The 21,145-nt window shown below is 28.9% G+C and overlaps 1 protein-coding gene across 1 annotated transcript in view; it reads left to right on the top strand.

Annotated features, from left to right (window-relative positions):
* Positions 1 to 4,555: 4,555 nt before the first annotated feature.
* The window catches only part of fid (class I SAM-dependent methyltransferase fire dancer), a 55,168-nt gene continuing 38,578 nt past the window's right edge, over positions 4,556 to 21,145 (top strand). The window contains exon 1 of the mRNA XM_088271645.1: positions 4,556 to 4,986. The gene's annotated coding sequence lies outside the window, so the exon portion shown is untranslated. The remainder of the gene's footprint in view (positions 4,987 to 21,145) is intronic.

The raw sequence follows: 21,145 nt of genomic DNA, 5'->3' as shown, positions 1-21,145 counted from the left end.
GGAAGACCAAAGAGAGCTTGGCATGATCAGGTATGTCAAATACTTGAAAGCGGTCAGGTCAGTAGTCAATATGATTGGAAGTGAATGTGGAAGGGGCGAAGAATGTTGGCAAATACCACTGTCTTTGTGTGTCTAGTGTGACATTATTTTCTACCTTTGCGGTATAGCGGCGAAGATAATGCTTATCTCAGCTTTCCTTTCTTTCACCATTGGAATATCTCTCATATACAGTGAATGGAGGTTTTTTTTTCATGTAACGCGGTGGAACGACGTTCCGGCACCTTTTTTCCGGATAATTTTTAAATTTAAATTTTCAAAATCGATAAGACAAAAAAATGCGCTTACGTACATTATAATAATAATAATAATGTACGTAAGCGTTAAATATAGATTGTAATTACATTATATGTAATTACAATCTATATATATATATATATATATATATATATATATATATATATATATATATATATATATATATATATATATATATATATATATATATATATATATATATATATATATATATATATATATATATATATATATATATATATATATATATATATATATATATATATATATATATATATATATATATATATATATATATATATATATATATATAATTACAATCTATATTTTTAAAATTCGTCAAAATTATAAAATATGGTATTGTAAAGAATATTTTTTTTGGTAAAAGCTTGAAATGAATTGAGTTCTGGGACCTTTTTTGTTTCAAAAAAACCCTGGTTGAATGAATGAAAATTCTTACTTTAATTTCGTTATTTGTTATTCGAAGTTTGTATGAACAGGTTAAAATGGCGTATGAGAAAAGTTGTTGTATACAGCGGTTCGCAAGTCGAGGTGCCGTTGTACATAAACGCTAGAGCTATTAAGAGTTAAAATTAAATTTGTGCCAAATATAGGTCCATTTACGACCAAAGTGAGACACGTATTGTTAGAGCGAAATTAGAACAGCTCGGTGTCGAAAATAAGCGAGCCTTGATAAAAACGTAGTACAACTTCAATAAGTAGGCCACACTAATGGGGAAATGTACATACTTTCATGAGCGGTGGATCCATTACGTGGCATTGGGCTAAAAAATAAAATCTTTCACGAAATCTTTTTTTATGAAAGAAAGTAGGTAGCAAAGCGAATTTTCGCATCAATGCGCCCTATTAAAAGTGAAAATCATTCAAGTTAAAATTTTCCTTGAGTCTTTTCCTGAGTATCTTTGAATTTTCAATTTACATCCGTATTTAAAAGATATGAAAGGGGTAATAAAACCATCCCTTTGGATAATTAATCAAAGAAATTAATTTTTTTATTTATGATTACTCAATTGCTGGTAATGTGTTGGCAAAGGTATCAGTGATTAAGGATTTGGGTATATTATTTGACCAAAAATTGACATTTACCTATCATATATATGAAATACCAGCAAGGCTTTAAAAAAATATTATTTTACTAACATACATTGTATACATTTAAATCAATCCCAATTTTACATATTTAGAACAATTTTTTTGCGGAGTAAATATGTCAGCTAGAGTCTAGACAATGTTATGAAAAATAATTTATCATTGTGTGTTATTAATGACCAATTATTTTTGTATTTAATTACATAATGTTAAATAAAAAATGTCAATTACATTGAATTTGGCCGCGGCACACCTGAATCCTGCTCACGGCACACCATTGTGCCACGGCACACCGGTTGCGTGTGTATTTTTTGTAATGAAGATTATACTTTTTAGTTATTTTATGTATCTGAATTTTCTTGTCTTATAACAACTCCATATTTTTTGTAACTTGAATTTTTACTTGTAAAACCCCTCAGGGCGTTTCTGTGAATAAATATTTATTTTTTCGACTTTCCAGCGCTTATTTCCATTTCTCTCTAAGCTTAAGACATTGACTACTACTACTACTACTACTACTACTACCATCACGCCGTTTCCCCGCAAGGGTAGGCAGAGAGGATGGAACGCCATACTCTTTTGTCCTGACATACACTCCTCGCCTCCTTCACATCCATACATCTAGTCATACATGCACTCCGATTACGCAGACTTTTGAGACCGCCAGATTTCAGGTTCTGATTGATCTGATCGTGCCAAGTCTTTTTCGGTCGTCCACGTTCTGTTTTCCCTCTCACATTCGCCAACGTATATTTTCTTAAGTCATTCTCTCGTTATCCATTCGCTCCACATGTCCATACCACCGCAAAGAACTCTTCCTAATCTTTTAAATTATTCCTCGTTCAGCGTTACATTCCTTTCTTATATCGTCATTTTTAATTCTGTCATACAATGATTTTCCACACATTCGTCTGAGGGAGCGCATTTTAACAGCGTTCACTCTGCTTCCTTCCTTTGCCAGTTCCATGTTTCGCTTCCATACATTAGTGTCGGTACTAACACGCCGTTGTGAACCGCTAGCTTGGCTTCCATGGACATATTCTTATTGCCAATCACTCTGTTAAAAGCACCATTTATCCTATTCCCTGCATTCACTCTTCTCTCAATATCCTTATCCACTTTTCCATCCCTTGTGAACATGCTTTCTTGATATAAAAATTCTTGCACCTGTTCTAGGGATTCATTGTGCACGATAATCTTGCATTCTGTCAAATCTTTCTCTCTTTCAAACACCATGACCTTTGACTATTAATATAATATGACCAAGACATTGACTATTAATATAATAATGCTTGTCTGCACCCAAATATGCAAATGCCTCTCAGAATAATGCAGCGTCATCTGTATAATACAAGAGAACACCTCCTAGCAAATCACACTAATCACAATCAACACATTTTATGATAACTTACATAGAATTTCAAGTTCCAAAACACAGAAACACATCAAATAAACATTTTTGACATCCCAACGTGGATGAAGAAGGCACACATAGAGGTCGCGTTATTTATAGGGCTGATGGTTGATTTACCATTTTACCCATGATTGACAACCGCACTATTTTTTTTGGAACTCCCACATATATCATTAATCTCATGAAACTGTACAAGTGAGTTGACTAGAACCACATATGATTGGATTGAGAAAGCATTTATTTAGCAGTGACCCTTTTATTTAGATGCATGCGAGATCCAAGCTCCGGATTATTTTTACATACTGAAAAACGCCTGAAAATATTATTAAAAAATTGTATGCTGCTTATAATTTGACCAGTAAATCAGTGTGGAAAACCCAGGTTTTAAAGGTAAAGTGATCTCATATATGATGAGATATAAAAATAGTATGAAAAATAACTCCTATAATTGGAGATAATCCAGATTTGTGAACAATTATTTGGACACACTCAAAATGTTGTAACCCAATAACGACTCTTATGATAGTCCATGATAGATCGTAAAACCTGTGAATGTCTAGATTTCCAACTCATAAAAATTAACTTCATCTGTGTTGTTCATATTATGTTTGAAAAAAAATAACGAATTTGAAATCAGTTAACATTTTATCAGTTATCAGTAACTAAAGAAACGCTGGTTTTTTGTTGTTTTTTTTTTCATATAAACTTTTTGTTGTTTTGTTATTGTTTCTAAACTTATAATATTGGCAATTTGTCTCAATCAACGATTGTATGAATTTTTTTGAATATATATATATATATATATATATATATATATATATATATATATATATATATATATATATATATATATATATATATATATATATATATATATATATATATATATATATATATATATATATATATATATATATATATATATATATATATATATATATATATATATATATATATATATATATATATATATATATATATATATATATATATATATATATATATATATATATATATATATATATATATATATATATATATATATATATATATATATATATATATATATATATATAAATATATATATATATATATATTTTAATAATTTATTGAGTTCATGGATTTAAAAAATAAATTAATGTTATTTTGACGTATATATATATATATATATATATATATATATATATATATATATATATATATATATATATATATAAATATATATATATATTTTAATAATTTATTGAGTTCATGGATTTAAAAAATAAATTAAAGTTATTTTGACGTATAAAATGCCATATTAGTCATCGACGGCTCGTAGGAAGAACGTAAGTACCTATATTATAGTTATTTATTTATTGATGAACATACTTTGTCTTTTTCATATATTCAAAGTTCGAAAGGTGTTGCCAGGTATTGTAATATTTTTGTAAAATGTAAACAAATAAATAATAACAATAAACTTGTTGAATGAATTTCAAATTTGTGTCATAATATTATTTTAGTGTGTTCGTAGATCAATTATTGCCAGAAATGGAGTGTTGTTGTGTATGAAGCAGTTCCAAACAGTTACCGACGCCCGCGCCCGCCCCGCCATTACGTTTTCAGAATGACGTGTGGAAGGCTTTTCTGTTTTCGGAATCGGCGCCTGCGCAAATGCACCTGCCGCAACCGTCGCACTCGAGTACAGCCATTGTTGCCAACGTCAGGCGCATCAGTAGTTAATCTCGTCTCGAGGGGGTTGGTCGCATCGCCGGCGAGCGCGCGTAGAAACGAAAACTTAACTTATCAATTTGTGTTTTGCGTCGATAACGCGGCACCGATAAACGAACGGCAGTGCGTGAATAATGTACGGATAATGCGAAATCCTTCAGTGAACTTCGGCGGGTAAACACGCGGTGACATCATATAGTTTTGTGAATGAAATTTTCACAAAGATGGTGGACTGTGTTGATATAAGGGTGACTCTTTGAAAAAGTGAAACTGATGATTGAAGGACCATGGATATGATTGTGGCGCCGTTTGGGATGAGCGGAGGCCATTCAGAAGGGGAAAATATAGCGCGAACATATATATTCGTTGGATAACTTTTGGTTAATGCGATACGAGTCAGCAAAGGGTCATCGATTCTAACAAGAAACCTAGATGTAAGTCTTTAAACTGATATTTTACACACTACAAACACCTTCAAACTTCATAAATTTCCTTTGCATCATCCATTTTATCAAAATTTAGCTTCTGTTTTTGGAAAACGCGTCTAAAAATGAAAACAAAATGGGGGTAGTGGCATGTCTAAAAATAGATTTAACATGGCGCACTGCACGTACATCTGTTTATAAGTTTATTTATACTTATTTATAAACATTATACTTCTTATTAAATATAAAGTCGTTATTAAATTAAAACAAAAGAATGATGATCAAATAAGTGTATAAAGAATTTAAGAGTTTTCCATTCGGATATTTCCATTTCCATATTTTTCATATAAAAAAGTTTTACTGAAACAAATTTTGTAACGTTATATTCTCAAAATTATGTGTCAATAATACGTTAATTTAGTTTGTTATATACCTCATATCTCTGAAGATTTCGTTTGATATATTTAATATGTTTTCCTGGAAGTAAAAAATAAACATAATTAAACGTGAAGTAAACATCCAAAAGTATGTGCGGAAAGGAAATTTCAGGCAGTATTTCAGGAAGCAATTTCAGGATTTCAGGATTCTTTTGTATATTTTTAATTTAAAAAATGGTCAGATCAGGAGTCGGAATATTCGGCGTGCATGTATGAGAAGATGTATGAATGTGGAAGAGGCGAAGATTGTTTTCAAATACAGATTAGGGTAGCGTTCTCTTCTCTCTGCCTTCCTTGCGGGGAAGTGGTGAGATGGTTTGTTAGATAGTTATATTTTTGATATCACACCGTAAACTGAAAACGTAAAATAAAGTGAATGTGAGATGATTTCGTTAACCTGAAAAGTTTTCAGGTACTAAGTTAACCAAATTTACTGTTCTTTTGTGGATATTTATTGAAATTGAAATAAAACGTTAACTAGTGAAAGATCAATTTAGTTCATATCGATACATATTTACACTCTGCGTATATTCATTTAACTTATTTGACTGAAATTTCACTCACGTAAATTAACGTTTTCAGCATTATTCTTTCAGATTTAAACTTTATATTTTTGGTTCTCATAATGTGTATATCTATTTATAGAACTCATTGAAACGTCATAATATTAATAATGCCGTTATGTTATCTTGTCTGTTGAGTGAAAAATCTTGTGAGTATAATTATATCAGTACAATTATATTTACAATTTAAATTTTATAGTGTTTTTTTTAGAGGGATACAAATTCAAATTTCCCGCAGTAATTTAAAAAAATTATTTTTATTTATTTTTGTCCGCCTCCGTAGTATATAGTATAAAAAATATGGGCCTGTTAGTAAAAAATAGACTTGGAATTGTAGTAGAACTCAGAATGTAATACCTAAAATAATTTTAAAAAATATTATTACAAACTTTATAATATATTGTCCGCCTCCGTAGTGTAATGGTCAGCACGCTCGGCTACCGTTCTGGAGGTCCCGGGTTCGATTCCCAGGGGGGGGTCAAATAAATATAAGTGATTTATTCACTGTAATATTTATTCAATATAATCCTGGACTGGTACCTGAAGCGGAGGGCTGATCACCTTTCCTTCATGTGTAAACGATCAAGATAACACTGCGTTTATATGAAGCAGTGCCCTATGCACCATTGGGGTGCGGATAAGGGTTTTATTATTATTATTAATTTTAAAAAATAAAATTACTAAAGAAAAAAGAGAAATGTTTGTATTTTTAATATTTACACATTTACACAAATATTTAAATTTCATACTATTTAAGGAAGCCTAAGCGGCTCATTATTAGAAACAGGTATCAAATTATGGTAGAGTGGGTTCGAACCTCAACTTGAGTTACGGCTAGTTGCCTTTACACATTAGTGCAATTGTAACCTTAAAACTGTTTACGGTTTGCGTGTTACGTTAACGGGTTCAATATTTTCATTATATTTTACAACATTTTTGGGTATTATCAGAAAGCAACAGTCGTTATATTAATGTCCCGTAATTTATTATAATCGAACCCTTCGAAAATTACATAATATTAAGAAACGTAATCACAAAATAATATTCTCAACATTATTAACATTGAAAGCATTTACTTTGCGGTTAGTCATTTTTACTTATTTATTTTTTTACAAAAATGTTAGTAATATTATTTACATTGTGGTTAGTCATTTTTACATATTTATTTTTTTACAAAAATGTTAGTAATATAAGTATATAACCACTCACCGAGATTTTTATGTCTACCGGTTACGAGACGTACCCGTTTCTTTGTCAGGACAATCACTACCACAGCATGCAAACAATGTAGTTTTAAGTGTGTAAATAGTAGTGAATAGTAGTTTTCTCCGTCAGCGTGTTTAGCTACCGTGCTGGAGGTCCCGGGTTCGATTCCCAGGGGGGGGTGAAAATAAATATTAGCGATTTAACACTGTAATATGTACTTACTATTACGCTGGACTGGTTCCTGAAGCGCAAGAGTGATCACCTTGCCTTCATGTAAGTAATGATCAAGATAACACTGCGTCAATTTGATGGAGTGCCCTATGCACCATTAGGTGCGGATAAGGGTTATAATAAATAGTAGTGAAGGGTAGTATTGTTAGCATGCTGTGATAGTGATTGTCCTGACGAAGAGACGGGGACGTCTCGAAACCGGTAGGCGTAAAAATCTCGGTTAGTCGTTATGTACTAATATTACTAACATTTTTGTAAAAAAAAAATAAGTAAAAACAAAATAATATTATAAAACTTTTCTACTTAAAATTAAAGTGAACATGTATTATTTTTTTGACATTTCAACATAAATGAAGAAGAATATGGAAGTCTGGGCATTTACGGGACAGGCGCCGAGGCGTAATTGGGAAGACGCTCGACTGAGAAACATGCGTCGCGGGTTCGATTTCCGCCAAGTGCAAAGGAAATTCAAGAAAGATTTATTTTCAATTGGTCTGGGTGTTTGTGATGTACATATATTTCACATTTTCCTTCCCTATCCTTACTATCCTAATTGCAGACAAGACTCTAATAGAGACTTTGCGGGTTATTCCTTTAAAAAAGAAAAAAAATACGATCGTCATAGGCTGATTTACGTGATCGCTTCACACACGTGTAACATTCACCAATTCGACATGATCAACAACCACACTACTCAAATTCTTGGAACTTCTATATATATATGTATATTTCTCAATTCGAAACAAAGTATATATATATATATATATATATATATATATATATATATATATATATATATATATATATATATATATATATATATATATATATATATATATATATATATATATATATATATATATATATATATATGTACATATATATATATATATATATATATATATATGTACATATATATATATATATATATATATGTACATATATATATATATATATATATATATATATATATATATATATATATATATATATATATATATATATATATATATATATATATATATATATATATATATATATATATATATATATATATATATATATATATATATATATATATATATATATATATATATATATATATATATATATATATATATATATATATATATTTATATATATATATATATATATATATATTTATATATATATATATATATATATATATATATATATATATATATATATATATATATATATATATATATAAATGTACATATATATATATATATATATATATATATATATATATATATATATATATATATATATATATATATATATATATATATATATATAAATATATATGTATATATATATATATATATATATATATATATATATATATATATATATATATATATATATATATATATATATATATATATATATATATATATATATATATATATATATATATATATATATATATATATATATATATATATATATATATATATATATATTTATATATATATATATATATATATATATATATATATATATATATATATATATATATATATATATATATATATATATATATATATATATATATATATATATATATATATATATATATTTATGTATAAATATATATATATATATATATATATATATATATATATATATATATATATATATATATATATATATATATATATAGACATACTGAAAGTTCCAATTTCAGGATTCAGAGGTATTTCAGTTATAGACCTATTTTTTCGTAAATGAAGTTATGACTTCTTTAATAAAAAATACTTCTGAAAGTCTTAAGTTGAGTTTGAGTTGGCTTTTGAAAAATTCAAATTCATGTCGCAGTTAGTTTTGTGCCAATTTTTTTACGCCGTTAAACTCCTGGATAGGACAATTTTTAATTGCTTTATGCATGCTGATGAAACATCCCGCCTCAGAAAACTCCTTCGGACACATGGAACAGATCAATATCCAATGTGATATTGTTCAACATAGCGTTAGCTCTTCCTACAGGCATAACCATCGGCAGGTTGGTTATAGGAATGTGAAACAATATATGCCGACGCTGTCTTAGGTAACTATCGGGAACATACAGACCAATGCTCCGGATAATTTCAGGATTATCGATCATACCGCGCAACAATCGATAAAAACGCGTAATCAAATACACATTCCGTATATATTATTCTATATTTATCTTCTTGTATGTTGAGATATCGCTCACTCCTTTCAACAACGTCATATATAAAACAAAAACTAGATTTTTCAGGAGATCATTTTTAAAGTTTAAAAATATAATAAAATGTATTAAAAATAAATATCAAGCCACTAATTGAACTTTTTCCTGTGCAACTGATCTTTTTAGGTAAAACCTGAATGTTTTTTCTGCATTTGAAAAATATTTAGTATATTTAAAAAAATAATGAAACAATACATTTTCTTCAAAATGCAAAAACAACACTTTCTGCCCTGTAGCGGGTAAATTAAGTTAAAAATATGCCGCTTTTGCTGGAACATAGTACATTTTTTGGGCATTCCTAAAACATGCATAACTGAAAATTGATGATTTTTGATATGTGAGCGATATGGTCACAATTTATTTTCGATTTTAAGATAAACTTATAATTAATAATTGTCTTAACTAACCACGTTTTATAAAATTATGATTTGTACCGATTTAGAAATGCGTGGCCCAATTATCACAACGCATCTTCTCTTCTCCTATGTTGGCCTTCACGTCGTACGTGTATATATGGCACTGCAGGGTAGGTTAGTGATCGTGCGATCGTGTCCCCCTCGCAGGCTAATTGTCGTTATTACATCCCCCGTGGAGTGGCACTAAACCACCCCATCCGGCCTTACTACGCGCCCTCCGCGTTCCGCTAGTGTTAGAGCGCTTGTGCACTACACGGAATTTTACCGTCTGGCAGTCCGATTAGCATGAAAAAACGGATGATTGGCTTGTGCACTTGTTGTCTTTTTCCGGATCGGTGCGCTCGATCGGTTCGCGATCACGGTGTGAGCGAACTCGATCACGCTAAACTGTCGTAGTCGCTTTTATTTGAAGAAAAAAAAAACGGACTTCCGGACAGTAAAATTCCGTGTAGTGCACAAGCGCCCTTACGAATCACAATCTCCGTAAAGACATTCACAACACCCTGCACTCGTGCTATTAATGAACATGTCTACATATCTGTACATATAAAATATTATTTTAAGACAGTCTTATTATGTATGCAAAGCTGTGTTATTATTAGTAACAGAAATATTTTATTTATTGTTTCAGCATTAACTTTGTGGTAAGACATGTTACAATGATTAAAGAAAACACTTGTTTTTTACCACTTGAGTTTTATTATTAGTTATTATACAGAACTGAATGATGGAAGTTTAACTTCTGAAACATGTAGTCTTTAATAAAACTCAAGTGGTATAAAACAAGTGTTTTCTTTAATCATTAATAACAGAACATTGGTATGTGCCAAATTCTGACCTATTTTTAAGTGAATATTCTTTAAGGCTCTATTTTCTTTATTTTCTTTAATTTTATTTTCTCTAAATCGAGGTAACATTTTAAGTAAATATTTTTCTTTTCTTAAAACATCGTGTTTGCATGGATTTTTTTTTCTTCGACTAATGCCGAAATCAACCATGTTATAATTAATATGTTTTTTTAAAACAAAAGCGTCATTAAAAGGTAAGTAGTTTAAAAATATATTTTTATATCACTTAATATTTTATCTAAAAAAGAAATTTTAGCTAATATATTTTCCAATTAAAAATATTTATCTGTATGTATTGTAAGAAAAATATCCTACATACATATTTTACATAAAATATTTTACATTCTTTAATAAAATCGGAGGTGAACAGACATGTGACCTCTCCCGTGGTCTCCAGTGGAATGAATTCTTTGCAAATATCCCCTTAATGCCGAACATATGATTAATCTATATTTTTAAAAAAAAAATCCTCATCTCAATAACTATTTTCTTTTCAAAACAGTTTATGAAAAGTTTAAAGAAAATTAAGCAGTGATTTATCGAATACTGGGTCTTAATGCCAACACTTACATAGTTTTTTTTTAATCTTTGATGTACGAGTATTATTCCATATAACAAAAACAATATTTAAATCAAAATTGTATTAAAAATTATAAAATTGTATTGAAATAGTTGAAAAAATAAATTAAAAATATAATCTTTTTTAATAATTATCAAATGTTCTGATGAATGATCATGATTTATAGGGATGTCTTTATTTAAATTTTAAATTTTATTCGTTTAATTAATAAATTTACGTGATAAATAGGTTTGGCCAACAAATTAATACATAAAGCTTTTAAATTATTTTCTACAAACAAACAATGTTTTATTGACTTTTATTAAGACTTGATATATCGCTCACTCCGCTCAAGAACGTCTTAAAACAAAGAACTTGATTTTTCAGGAGAGCGTTTTTAATGTTTGAAAATATAATATAATGTATTAAAAATAAATATCAAGCCACTTATTGAACTTTTTACTGTGCAACAGATCTTTTTGTACAGTAAAAAGTTCAATAAGTGCAACAGACCTTTCAGAAGGTTTTTTTCTACATTTAAAAAATATTTTGTATATTTAAAAAAAAAAATAATTGAACAATACCTTTTCTTCAAAATGCGAAAACAACATTTTTTGCCTTGTAGCGGGTAAATATGAAGTTAAAAATATGCCGCTTTTGCTGGGATATAGTACATTTTCTGGGCATTCCGAAAACATTTTTTTTATTGATTTTATTGATTTTTTATTTATGACGTTCCTACAAAGAGTAAGTGATATATTGAGTTATTGAAAATACATAGAACACATATTCAATATTCTGTGTAATTACTGCCTGATTGGTATATATGTAGTTTCATTAGACCTCTGACGTTCAATTGTCGTGTCACCTAATTTTATCCGCGCGTGTACGTGTCATTGTCACAATTACCAATGTCGGTCTGCCAGGGGTATAAATCTGATTTCCTAAAAATCATTTGGGACACGTGTTTCAATGCATTCCGCATGTGAAGGTAAGTCTAAATTTTAGCCTTTTTTTTAATTGACTTTTTTATAAGACTATTCAATTTATGTCCGCCTCCGTAGTGTAATGGTCAGCACGCTCGGCTACCGTTCTGGAGGTACCGGGTTCGATTCCCAGGGGGGGTCAAATAAATATAAGTGATTTTTTCACTCTAATATTTATTTAATAATACCCTGGACTGGTACATGACGCGGAGGGCTGATCACCTTTCCTTCATATGTAAACGATCAAGATAACACTGCGTTTATATGAAGCAGTGCCCTATGCATCATTGGGGTGCGGATAAGGGTTTTATATTATATATTCAATTAAAGTTTTAATTGGTAAATACTGCTGGAAATACTTTTGGAAATACTTTTGGAAATAGTTGTGTTTACCAAGTAAAACATTTCAAGGAGGAAGAGCATTTCACGCTATCTTTCCGCAACAACAAAGGCACGCTCGCTAAATTTAGTGCGCTGGTTGCGAGCTGGTAAGATCACTTGCCCAAAGCAGTTATTGTAGCCGATCAAAGCGTGAGACGTCTATCGACCAATTCATCCGGAATACACATCTCTTTTGGATAATCTGGAGCTATATTATGTATTTTTTTATTTATTAGTAGATAGAATTTTATGCTCAACCCTTTCGGAAAAGCGTAACCAGTGCAAGTATGCTTTGAGACATGAGATTTTCAGATGAATTGTAATTTAATTTAATTTAATTTATTTATTTTATTTTCATAATACATAGATACATTCAATATACATATTCATTTCATATATACATTTATTATACGTATTACGGCTCTTTAGGCATGGCCTGTGTTGAGCCGAATACTAACATGGTAATACAAAATTTATGTTTTTATTTTTTTATTTTTTTTTAATAATATTTTTTTTAATGATTAGATTATAAACATAACATACAGGATATACAAAAATAATTTATAGTTAAAGGTTTTTCAATGTGATAATTACACCTGGACTTTAATTTAAATTGAAAGCATGTATTTCCCAAATCTGAACGGTGCTAGCTTAAAATAAAAACTAACTAACTAACTAACTAACCATCACGCCGCTTCCCCGCAGGGGTAGGCAGAGAGAATAGAACGCCACACCACTCTGTCTTTGCAAATTCCTCGCCTCTTCAACGTTGTTTCGAATCCTAACCTGACCGCTTTTAAGTATTTGGCATACCTGATCGTGCCAAGTTTTTCTTAGTCTTCCTCTGCTCCTTCTTCCAATTACATTCGCCTCATAAATTTGTTTTACCGTTTTTTCCTCACTCATTCGTTCTACATGTCCAAACCATCTCAACACAACTTTCTTAATTTTATCAATAATGCTTGTCTCAGCTTTGCATTCTTTCCTTATTTGTCGCACATTCTTCTGAATGATCGCATTTCGATTGCATTCAGTCTACTTTCATCCTTCTTTTGCCAACTTCATGTTTCACTTCCATACATTAGAGTTGGAACCAGGACCCTAGTTGGAACCAGGAGCTTAAAATAATAAAAATAAAACCCTTATCCGCACCCCAATGGTGCATATGGCACTGCATCATATAAACGCAGTGTAATCTTTATCATTTACACACGAAGGAAAGGTGGTCAGCCCTACGCTTCAGATACCAGTCCAGGGTAATTTTGAATAAATAACAGAAAAATAATTCAATAGCTTAAAATAACACAATAATAATTTAAATATCATCGTAAACGCAATGAGATATGCGATTAATGTTTAAGGCGTTCATCGATATTTCTTTGATTGAATTGTATTTTGATTAGGTTCTCCTATAAGTCCGCCTCCGTAGTGTAATGGTCAGCATGCTCGCCCACCGTTCTGGAGGTCCCGGGTTCGATTCCTAGGGGAGTTTAATAAATATAAGTGATTTTTTCACTCTAATATTTATTCAATATTACACTGGACTGGTATCTGAAGCGGAGGGCTGATCACCTTTCCTTCATGTGTAATCGATCGAGACAACACTGCGTTTATATGAAGCAGTGCCCTATGCACCATTGGGGTGCGGTAAGGAATTTATTATTATTATTATCTCCTATAAAACATGTGTGTTTCTGTAGCTATTGGTATATAATTTGATGACATAAAGTCTACGCAAGTTAAAATTACGTGAATATTTATTATTAACAAACGTATAAAATAGATAAAATTGATGACGCGTGAATCAAAATGAGTTATTAATACCTCAAAGTACAAACTTATTTTTAGTTATATATTATATAGATATTCAGTCTACGAGTTCAAAACTCACCGTTGGCGGCTGCTAGTTTATTCTGATCTAGTGTCATGTCGCCGTTGGACTTCCCTGCGCTATTGGCTGTCGTGCGACACGACAACTGGCGCGTGACGTCACACATACGTCAATAGGTCATACCACCCCCCTCTCAATAATACGCCAACACCCCCCAACCCCTAATTACTGCCGGTCTACTAAAAATCAAGTTTCACTGTCAGTCAGTTAAATTTACATAATACTGGGCAAATACAAGCTATATATATATATATATATATATATATATATATATATATATATATATATATATATATATATATATATATATATATATATATATATATATATATATATATATATATATATATATATATATATATATATATATATATATATATATATATATATATATATATATATATATATATATATATATATATATATATATATATATATATATATATATATATATATATATATATATATATATATATATATATATATATATATATATATATATATATATATATATATATATATATATATATATATATATATATATATATATATATATATATATATATATATATATATATATATATATATATATATATATATATATATATATATATATATATATATATATATATATATATATATATATATATATATATATATATATATATATATATATATATATATATATATATATATATATATATATATATATATATAAAACAATCTGAATATATGCTATGTTTATACACATTTATTTAGTTTTTGAAATATTTTCAAGCATACAATATTAGATTGGTACAAAACAATTCCAGCCTTTTTCAACGGATGTTATTCTAATATTCCCCGATCGCTGCAGCAGCTTTCGGCAGAATAGAATACCAATATTGTTCTGCGCCAGATGCTACGAATAGAATACCGATATTGTTCTGCGCCCTGTATGGATTATCCAAATTATATGGTAGGGCCATTGCACAACGTACCCCAGTTTGTTTTCTGCCGGCTCTACTGTAAATATACGTGCAAGACGCGGGAAGGCTTCAGCGAGCAATAAGAACATATCATGCAGGGTGTTTATTTATTTATTTCTAGTACAGCGTCTCGCAGCGTTCTACCGCCAATATTAATTATTATATAACAAGCATGACAAATTTATCGTCAAATAAATTAAAATCTCAACATTTTATTTTATTGAAATTTATATGACAGCAAAGCCATTTACAATGTACATTCATTTATATGTATTAAAAAAATACACAAAAGAAAAGACGTAACAGAATGTTTAAAAGAAAGCATTAAAAGAATAATAAAATTTAAAAAAAAAAACGAAAAATCACAAGACAAAAATACCAATATTTTGTGCTCATACTTAGTGGTACATATTCTAAACTTTTATACAATGAACCTCTCAGGTTCATATTTATTATTTATTTGTATTCATAAAATAAAGATCCAACTTTATTTGTAACCACTTTTATTTTGGTATTTTTTCCAACTGATTTCGACAAGCACCCTGTCATCTTTAATGATGGATATGTACGAGTACATGTCTATCCCTGAAAATAACTAGGTGTTTGTTAAAAATTGTTAAAAACAAAGTTGGATCTTTATTTTATGAATACAAATAAATAATAAATATCAACCTCAGAGGTTAGCATGCTTTACTTCAATCAAAATAAATTAAAAACGGTGATCTTTTATATCATATAACATGAAAAAATATTGAAATTGCAATGAGATTATCAAATCAGGGACGTAATTAAAAACGCGTTTGTTTCCAGCGGTTGCCAAATTGCAGTCGCTCTAGCTGAAAAATCCTGGAAACATTTTCCGCTATTTCATGTCCGCTCGCAGTAACAAGTAGATCATATCCGCCTCACATTAGGGGCTGAAAAACAGCCCCTATATTGGTTTCTCGCATTCCGAATGCACGTCCCATGCCATTACGGCTGATTGAATACATGGAAATTGAACTACCCGACCGTTGGATAAATTAATACACGGACGATTGATGGTCTCGTATATTTGTTTCAATTCGCCCCAAAGCGATTGTCACTGTTAGGTTTTTCATTTCAACCAGTAAATCTCAATTTGTTTTTTTTGTATTATGTGCGTGTATGTATACTAACTGACCGTTTAATGCTTTCACTCAAAAAACCCATTTAAAAAAAATGTACTTATTTTTTCATTTATCAAACTTATTGTACAAAATAAATGTAAACTGAGGGCATAAGCCCACAAAGCTAAGACCAACACAACAGACTAGTGATACAGATAACGTTTGTATCTTTTATAGTTATTTTAACATATCATTATACATAACATATAATTTAATATAATGAAATGTATTAAAAATAAATATCAAAACACTTATCGAACTTTTGCTGTGCAATAAATCTTAGTTATAACCTGAAGGTTTTTTTCTCCATTTGAAAAATATTAAGTTTATTTTTTAAAAAAATTAGAATATACCTTTTCTTCAAAATGCAAAAACAACATTTTCTGCCCTGTAGCGAGTAAATATTTAGTTAAAAATATGCCGCTTTTGCTGGAATATAGTACATTTTCTGGGCATTCCGAAAACACGCACAACTGAAAATTGACGAATTTTGATATATGACGGAATTTTGATATAATGAGTGGAACCTCTCAAACCGAGTAATTCACGTAACTTGCAAAAAAAGCGAAAAAGCAAGTCCCTTTTTAACGACATCACTTGTGAGCCGGGATTTGCGCCAGCCAAACAAAAAAATTCGCTTAGCAAGTAAGTTTCTGGAACGAATTATACTCGTTATGAGAGGTTTGACAGTCCCTGTTTTATTATCTATAATGCGTATATATAAACAAATGTATATATATATATATATATATATATATATATATATATATATATATATATACATATATATATATATATATATATATATATATATATATATATATATATATATATATATATATATATATATATATATATATATATATATATATATATATATATATATATATATATATATATATATATATATATATATATATATATATATATATATATATATATATATATATATATATATATATATATATATATATATATATATATATATATATATATATATATATATATATATATATACATATGTATATTTATATATATATATATATATATATATATATATATATATATATATATATATATATATATATATATATATATATATATACATATGTATATATATATATATATATATATATATATATATATATATATATATATATATATATATATATATATATATATATATATATATATATATATATATATATATATATACATATATATATATATATATATATATATATATATGTATATATATATTTCAGAAAATTTTCCTTCTCTACCATTTACAATCGATGAAAATATTACGTAAAGTAGAGGGATGTCGACCGAAGCGTTTTTCAGGCGGTTTTCAAGTCATGAAGTTTGTCATTTTCATACATATCATAGCTGTTATAGCACACAATAGCCACTAGCCATTCTCTTCCACAATACAGAGGTTGTGTTTGGCAAATTTCAGGGGCGGACTGAAACTGATGTTTTCAAATTATTGATTTCATTTTTTCAAAAATGATTTCACCACTTTATGACTTTTTAAATTTTATTAAACAAATCATAAGTTTTTTATTATGTATGTCTCTATTTTGTAAAAATACACATACTGAGTTTTTCCGTCGATAGATCTAGATTTACTATACACGTCCCATAGCAATTTGAACCTAATTAATATACGATAAATCGCAACTTAATTTTCTATAAACCCCGGTAACATTTGACGTAATTGAATTTTTGCTTAAAATACCGTTTTTGGGTTAAAAAAATAAGCTTTTCTTCGGAATAAATACACCGATTTGAAAAGAAAAGAGTTTAAATATTTTTTCGAAATATATTGTAAAAAAAGTCAAATTTATATTTTTTTGAAATATTAAACAAAACTAACACGGAGCAAAATATAAAATATAAAACAATAAACGGGTATAGTAAATAGGCATATAAAAAAACATAAGAAGCATGTTTAAAGGAAACAAATTAGAAAATATAACTTATGAATAATACAAATATCTTTCCATAAAGTATTTCATTTTCATTTATTTTTATTTCGGTTCTAATATACATGTCAGGCAGCTGGTTAATACCAGGCAATCTATTGTAAGGGCCTTACTCCAAACTTAGTTGTGATAAAAAAAAATTAAAAAATTGTGTTGATACTTAATGGAATCCAGTCCTGTAAATGGGCTGTTATAAATAGTCGGGCTCTTGTCATTGTTTTGATGAAGGTTGTACCACTTCTGTCACGTGCCGCCCTCCCCCCCTCTTCACCAGCCCCTACCCACGCCGTCCCCCCGGGGGTGAAATGCCAATATTTTAACAGGGAGTCGCGGGGGAGGTGGGTCGTGTATGGAAGGGGGTCGGTGGTCATTTATTCTATCACTAATAGACGAATCAGAAATTCAAGATGAAAGACGGCTGTCCAAACTTAAAACACAGTAAGGGACATTTTTTGTGGTACGTTTTTTTTTGCATTTTTGGACTTAGTAGAATCTACTTAGTCCAAAAATGTAAAAAAAAAACGTACTACAAAAAATGTCCCTTACTGTGTTTTAAGTTTGGACAGCCGAAGAGCGAAGTATGATTTCGTTTCGTGAGGTATGAATTTCCTCACATTAATTTTTAATTTAAGTTGTACTTGGTTAATTTAAGTTGTACTTGGTAAATACCCTTTATTTCTTAAAATCTACTGTGACACGCGTCATTTTCAAATACCGTATGTGAAGCTAATTTTATATTTTAGAGTTGGGTCCTTGGGACGTTGAAGGTTGAAGAGGGGGTAGGAGCTGTTTCTTTCATTTATTTATTTATTATTATTTATTTTTATTTTTTATTTAATGTCAGTTGTAACACAGACAATAGGGGGTAGGCTTTAGTCATTGTCATATTTATTTAATTATTTATTTTTTAAACGATAAATATTTGTGTTTTTATTATTAACACAAATATTTCAAATTCATACTATTTCTGTAAGCCTAAGCGGCTTAGTAATTATAGGTTTATTATTATTTATATTTTAATGACTTTCTATTGTTTAACAGGTTCTAACCCCTCAGCAACATTATATATTCTATATTGTCGATATTACCTCCTATCCCCATTTCGAAAAGAAGGCACTTAGTGTATATTTTAAATAAATATTATTTTTTGAATTAATTTACGCGGAAAAAAATACATTAAAATAGTAAGTATGTATACACATACTTACTTACTATTTATATACACAAACAAAAAAACTCAAATTGGATGAAACAAAAAATCAGGTTTTCAGGTTTCTTTTTCAGTTTCTTGGATTAATGATATGCTTAATATTTGATACAATTCCTTTGAAATTTGGACTTTTTGATGTGAGAGCAATTTGAATACAGTCTTCAGCGTTTAATCGATTTCTGTTCTTTGTTTTTATATGCATTAGAGTGAAAAAGCTTTGTTCACAAAGGTAGGTTGTTGCAAATGGCAGCGACTTTTTTACCGCCTCCACGTGTGCAATTTTGAAAGCCTTCGCAGATTTTGATAAACAAAAGACGACAAATTTTCTTTGCTTAAAAAGACAAATCTCGTTATTACCCCAAAAAAATCATTTTTAACCCCATTTGGGGTAATTTACCCTGGTTCCCCTAACGTTCTTGCATATGGACAGGTAGATAAGATAGAAAATAATACGTGAACATAACTGAGAATCACACCAGAAGTAGTATTTTTGTAATTATAATTAAAATGTTACCTTGTTTTGAAATCCCTTTAAATAATTTATTATAACTTAATCATAATGTCTACCGGTTTCGAAGCTAACCGCTTCTTTATCAAGACTGATTAATTCTACAATAGTATTAATCAGTCTTGATAAAGAAGCGGTTAGCTTCGAAACCGGTAGACATTATAATTAAGTTATAATAAAATATTTAGAGCATTTTAAAACAAAGTAAAATTTTAAAATGATTAAGAAAACACTTGTTTTTATACCACTTGAGTTTATGAATGACTACTAGTTTAAAAACAAGTGTTTCCTTATCATTTTAACATGTCTTACCACAAATAAATTCCGAAACAATAAATAAAAAGTTAAATTTTAAATATAAAATGGAAAATCATAATGTTAATACTTTAAATATAAATTATAGTATTTTTCTCTTAAGGGCGCCCTAAGCGATGTGAAAAGGTCGATATGCAAGGAGATACAGTCATCGTCTGTATATCGACGCCCGCGCTTTAGACATAGAATACAACAGTCGATATATCGATTCTCGGCACTCTAACGGTTAATCATAACCTAAACTCCTCCAGCTCACCCCTGCTCCTAACTCCCACCC

Source organism: Brachycentrus maculatus, unplaced genomic scaffold (assembly GCF_059751285.1).
Source record: "Brachycentrus maculatus isolate JH-2025_06_01 unplaced genomic scaffold, ASM5975128v1 h1tg000454l, whole genome shotgun sequence".
NCBI classification, from domain to species: domain Eukaryota; kingdom Metazoa; phylum Arthropoda; class Insecta; order Trichoptera; family Brachycentridae; genus Brachycentrus; species Brachycentrus maculatus.
The sequence above is the reverse complement of the archived record's forward strand: the minus strand, read 5'-3'. Positions and strand labels throughout refer to the sequence as shown.